Genomic DNA, 6,000 nt, shown 5'->3' with positions numbered 1-6,000 from the left:
AGGAGAAGTTAGTGATTCATCACTTACATATAACACCCGATGCTCATCACAAGTGCCGTCCTTAATGCCCATCACCCATTTAGCCCATACCCTGCCCACCTCCCTCCTTCTCTATAGGTCAGAGTCTATTTTATGGGTTGCCTGTATTTTTTTTTTCTTTCCCCTATGTTCATCTGTTTTGTTTCTTAAATTCCACATATGAGTGAAATCATATATTTGTCTCTGACTGGCTTATTTCGCTTAGCATAATACATTCTAGCTTCATCCACACTGTAGCAAATGGCAAGCTTCCTTTTTTACAGTTGAGTAATATTCCATTCTGTGTATCATCAGGTGGTGGACACTGGGGCTCTTTCCATAATCTGGCTATTGTTGATAATGCTGCTATAAACACTGGAGTGCAGGTGTCCCTCTGAATCAGTATTTTTGCATCCTTTGGGGTAAATACCTAGCAGTACAATTGCTGGGTTGTAGGGTAATTCTATTTTTAACTTCTTGAAGAACCTCCACACTGTTTTCCTGAGTGGCTGCACCAGTTTGCATTCCCACCAACAGTGTAAGAGGGTTCCCCTTTCTCCACATCCTCGCCAACATCTGCTGTTTCCTGTACTGTTAAATTTAGCCATTCTGACAGGTGTGATATCTCATTGTAGTTTTTTAAATTTGTTTTTCATTTGTTTATTGTTTAACTTAAAAATATTTACTGAGTACTAGAGACAAAGCAGTCAAACAGGATGCTTAAGCCAGTTTTCAAGGACTAGACCAGTTCCCTTTAACTTGACTTCAGAAATTTCTGGCTTAGCTCTATAGTTTTTTTTAACAGCTTTATTAAAATATAATTTACACATCAAACAATTCATTGATTAAAAGTATACAATATTAGAGTTTTGGGTATATTACATTATTAATTTTTTAAAATGTGGTAAAATCAAACAAAACTTGCAATTTTAACCATTTTTAAATGTACAAATCAGAGGCATTACATTCACGATGTTGTACAACCATCACCACTATCTGTTTTCCAAACTTTTTAACCACCCCACATAAGCTGATTTCTTTTTTTTTTTTCTTTTTTTTTTTTAAGTAGGTTCCTCACCCAGCATGGAACCCAACTCAGGGCCTGAACTCACAACCATGAGATCAAGACCTGAGCCAAGACCAAGAGCCAGACACTCAACCAACTGAGCCACTGAGGCAGCCCCATCCCCTACATAAACTGATTTTTAAAATATTTCTTTTGAATTGATGGAAAAGTCTTACTCTTCTCAGTTCTACCACCGGACACAATGCCCCTTTTAAGATCCCAATGTGTTCTTCATCCTAACTTTTATTGGAACTCATATCAGTCCTAACACTTGCTATCCCTAAATAAGTTCCTCAATTTCTTCAACACTCATAACTACAACTTTTAGAACAGAGATGCACCCCAGAGAGCTATGCTTTGTCTTCTAAGCTTAACTTCGCTGACTCATTGTAGTTTTGGTTTGTATTTCCCTGATGATGAGTGATGTTGATCATCTTTTCATGTGTCTGTTAGCCATCTGTATGTTTCTTAACTAGAGAGAACAAACTGATGGTCACCAGAGGGGAGGTGGGTAGGGGGATGGGTGAAACAGGTGATGGGGATGAAGAGTACACTTACGATGAGCACGGAGTCATGTACAGAACTGTTGAATTGCTATACTGTACACCTGAAACTAATTTAACACTGTATGTTAACTAACTGGAATTTAAACAAAAAAATGTTTAATGCATATGGAATAATTAGGAAAAAAAAATCACCAATTTTCAACTCCTAATGAAATAATGGGTCTAGGCAATCACCATCGATAGTTGCTATAAACCCATTAGATGAAAGGCTGAGATGTAACTTTATAATGGATGGGTCAGGATGATCTGAACTCAATGATCAATCTCAACATCGCTAAAAGTGGACAACAATATAACTGCACAACCTGTGATGTATTCCTACCAAAAGAATGGAAGTTGAATCTAATCAAACCTCTAAATCTGGGGCACCTGGGTGGCTCAGTCGTTAAGCGTCTGCCTTCGGCTCAGGTCATGATCCCAGGGTCCTGGGATCGAGCCCCGCATCGGGCTCCCTGCTCTGCAGGAAGCCTGCCTCTCCCATCCTACCCCCGCTTGAGTTCCCTCTCTCGCTGTGTCTCTCTCTGTCAAATAAATAAATTTAAAAAAATCTTTAAAAAAAAAAAAAAAACCTCTAAATCTAACGACCAGTTCACGAAAAACAGAGGAGGAACATGTTAAACACCACGACAAAGATAGTGCAATCATCAAATTCAAAATGTGAGAAATTCTACATGCTAAATAATCTGACTTATTCAACAAATAAATGGCATAAACTAAAAAAGGTGATTTCATAAATTAAGACTTAAAATGATGCATCAACCAAGTGCAAGGTGTGAAACTTGTTAGAATCCTGACTCAAATCAAATATAAAAAGACAATTCTTTTTTTTATATTTTATTTGACAGAAACACAGCAAGAGAGGGAACACAAACAGGGGAGAGGGAGAAGCAGGCTTCCCGCCGAGCGGGGAGCCCCATGTGGGGCTCGATCCCAGAACCCCGGGAACATGACCTGTGCCGAAGGCAGATGCTTAACGACTGAGCCACCCGGACGCCTTGTAAAAAGACAATTCTGAGGGGCGCCTGGGTGACTCAGTCGTTAAGCGTCTGCCTTTGGCTCAGGTCATGATCCCAGGATCCTGGGATCGAGCCCCACATCGGGCTCCCCGCTCCGCGGGAGGCCTGCTTCTCCCTCTCCCGCTCCCCCTGCTTGTGTTCCCTCTACGGCTGTGTCTCTCTGTCAAATAAAAAAATAAAATCTTAAAAAAAAAAGACACTTCTGAAAGAGAGAAATTTAAATATAAATTAAAAAAAAAAAAGGTAAATAAAATCATGTGATGGAATTTTCTTTAAGATATTCCAGGAAAAAATTAGGTAGGGCTTGAAAACAGATTCTCAACATTGTTAAAACTGAGTGATGGCTTCATGGAGGTTCATTATGCTATTCTATCTGCTTTTCTAGACCTTTGGAAATTTCCACAATAAAAAGTTATTTATTTATTTATTTATTTTTAAAGATTTTATTTATTTATTTGACAGAGAGAGACACAGCGAGAGAGGGAACACAAGCAGGGGGAGTGGGAGAGGGAGAAGCAGGCTTCCCGCCAAGCAGGGAACCCGATGTGGGGCTCGATCCTAGGACCCTGGGACTATGACCTGAGCCGAAGGCAGACACTTAACGACTGAGCCACCCAGGCGCCCCGATAAAAAGTTATTTAAAAAAAAAAAAGGAAAATGTAATTTTTTTTCTTCTCTCTACTGGTTCCATAAAATTCTAAAGAGAATGACACAGCTTAAAATTATCACCACTTTGGAGTAATTCATTTATTCAATTAATTCACCAAGCATTTATTAAGTTTGTATACATCGATGTGCTGGGCACTCTAGGTCCTGGGGATATAGCATTAGACAAAGCAGTTAAAGATGTTGCTTTCATTGTGTGTATATGTGTATAATGAAGTCACAGAAGACTGTTAAAAACACATACACACACATACAAAACTAATTTATAGTATTAGCCAATTTCCATGGTGTAAATATTCACACATGCCAATTTTAAACTACTAACAAAATCCAGGCATATACTGTTTACAAGAGACATATAATGACACATAAAAGCTGAAAGTAAAGAGATCAGGCAAATAGAAACCAAAAAAAAGCTGATATGGTTTTATTATCACCAGATAAATTTTTCTTTAAGGGGAAAACTTTATTTTGGATGAGAGGGTAACCAAATAACAAAAGGGTGAATTCACCAAGAAAGCAGTTTATAATTTTTTTTTTTTTTTGAGAGAGAGAGAAAAGAACGAGCGCGTGAGACAGGGAGAGGGGCACATGGAGAGGAAGAGGGAGAAACTTAAGCAGGGCTCCATCTCACGACCCTGAGATCATGACCTGAGCCAAAATCGAGAGTCAGACACTTAACCAACTGAGCCACCCAGGCCCCGCAAGAAAGTATTTTAAACATACGTCTATGGTTTAGAGTTATCTTTCGGTATAATAAATTACTCCCAAATTTAGTGGCTTAAACGCACACTTTTATCTCACAGTTTGTGTGGGCTAGCAATATGGGCAAGGCTTAGCTGAGCCCCCTGCTTCAGTCTACGAAGCTCCAATCAAAGCTCTGCCAGGACTATGGTCTCATTTGAAGGCCTGGGGAAGAGCCACCTCCAAGCTCACGGACACAGTTGTTGGCAGGATTCACTTTCTTTCAGGTTGTTGGCCAAGGGCCTCTCTTGGTTCCCTGCCACGTGGGCCTTTCCATAGGACAGTTTTCAGCATGGCAGCTGGATTCCCTCAAAGCAAGTCATCAAAGAGAGCCAGAGAGAGAGTACAAGACAGATGTCACAGTCTTTTTGTGATCTCATTTTGAAAGTGACATTGCTTTTGCCATTTTCTATTAATTAGAAGTCCAGCCCTCACTCAAAAGGGCAGAGGCTGTGATCTTGGTCTATAACAAAAGTTGTTAGAATTTAATTGTGAAAAGATAAATTTTTAAATCCTTCCAAATTTAGAAATTAGAGAAAATACACTGCAAAACAAAACAAGGATCAAAGATTAAAATACTTTAAAAAATTAAGTGACAATAAAGATTATCTATTGAAACTTATAGGATTCACCAAAAGTAGCACTTTAATGAAAAGTTGTCTTAAAGTTTTACATTAGCAAAGTAAAAAGAATAAAAATTATTTGAGCTAAGTACCTATTTTAGCAAGTTAGAGAGCAGAAAAACTCTAAGACAGTAGAAAATATGACAATAACTATACAGCTCTCCTTTGGTTCAATGTCCTCTTCTCTCAACTGTCCATTTTTTCCTGGGTCCTTATGTTTTGGGTGGATCTCTTGTAAATAGCAGATAGCTGTATTTTTAAAAATCTGACCATCTGTCTTTTTAATTGTCAAGTTCAGTCCATCAACCATAGCAATTTATATGTTTAGATTGGATTCTACCACTTTAAAATTTCTATTTGGTCTTTTTTCTTTAGGATTCATTCTCATTTCTTCTCTTTGGATTTTTGGTTTGTTTTTCCCTTATTCCATTTGTTCTCTCTCCTCTTTTGGAATTTCCACATTCTATATCTATTCTTTCAGTAGTTACGTTTGAAATTTTACCACATATTTTACTTAAACTGTAGAGGGGTTCCTGGGCGGCTCAGTCGGTTAAGCATCTGCCTTCAGCTCATGTCATGATCCCAGGGTCTTGGGGTCGAGTCCCGCATCGGGCTTCCTGCTCAGCGGGGAGGCTGCTTCTCCCTCCATCCCTACCCCCTGGCTTGTGATCTCTCTCCCCCTCTCTAATAAATAAAATCTTAAAAAACAAAACAAAACAAAAAAACCCCAAACTGTTAAGTGAGTTTAAACAAAAGTCTGTCATCCTCCCAAACAACAAAGACTTTCGTTCTCTCTCTTCTGATTCACGTATTACTGTTCTGTCCAATATTTCTAGTAGCTTATTTTATTACACAAATAAGACACTAAAAATATTTCATGGAGACAACACTGACTTGGGTGAAGGTCCATGTTTACCATTTTATTTGTTCAATATTTTTGTTGCATTTCAGAGTACTAGTTTTCTGGGATCCTTTCACTTCTACTTGAGGCACCTTCTTGAGAATTCCTTTAGAGGAGAGTTTCTCAAACTCAGCACATAATTATTTGTTGTGGAAGATGTCCAGTGCACTGTTTAAGAGCATCCCTAGCTGTGAGTCACTAGATGCCAGAAGCATTTCCAGTAGTGACAATCAAAGTCTTCAAACATTTCCAAATATCCCCTGGGGGACAAAACTGTCCTCAGTCATAAACCACTAGCTTAGAGCAAGTCTCGTGGTGAAAAGTGTTCTTGGCTTTTATTTAGCAACAACTGTCTGCATTTTGTCCTTATTACTGGGTGGCTCATTTGGTTAAGTGCTTG

The 6,000-nt window shown here is 38.7% G+C and overlaps 1 protein-coding gene across 2 annotated transcripts in view; it reads right to left on the bottom strand.

Moving 5' to 3' along the window:
* The window catches only part of SLC12A6 (solute carrier family 12 member 6), an 82,027-nt gene that overhangs the window by 28,015 nt on the left and 48,012 nt on the right, over positions 1 to 6,000 (bottom strand). The window lies entirely within an intron of this gene.

The sequence above is a fragment of the Mirounga leonina genome, unplaced genomic scaffold, assembly GCF_011800145.1.
Source record: "Mirounga leonina isolate KUSES-001 unplaced genomic scaffold, KU_Mleo_1.0 Mir_91, whole genome shotgun sequence".
Classification (NCBI taxonomy): domain Eukaryota; kingdom Metazoa; phylum Chordata; class Mammalia; order Carnivora; family Phocidae; genus Mirounga; species Mirounga leonina.
The sequence above is the reverse complement of the archived record's forward strand: the minus strand, read 5'-3'. Positions and strand labels throughout refer to the sequence as shown.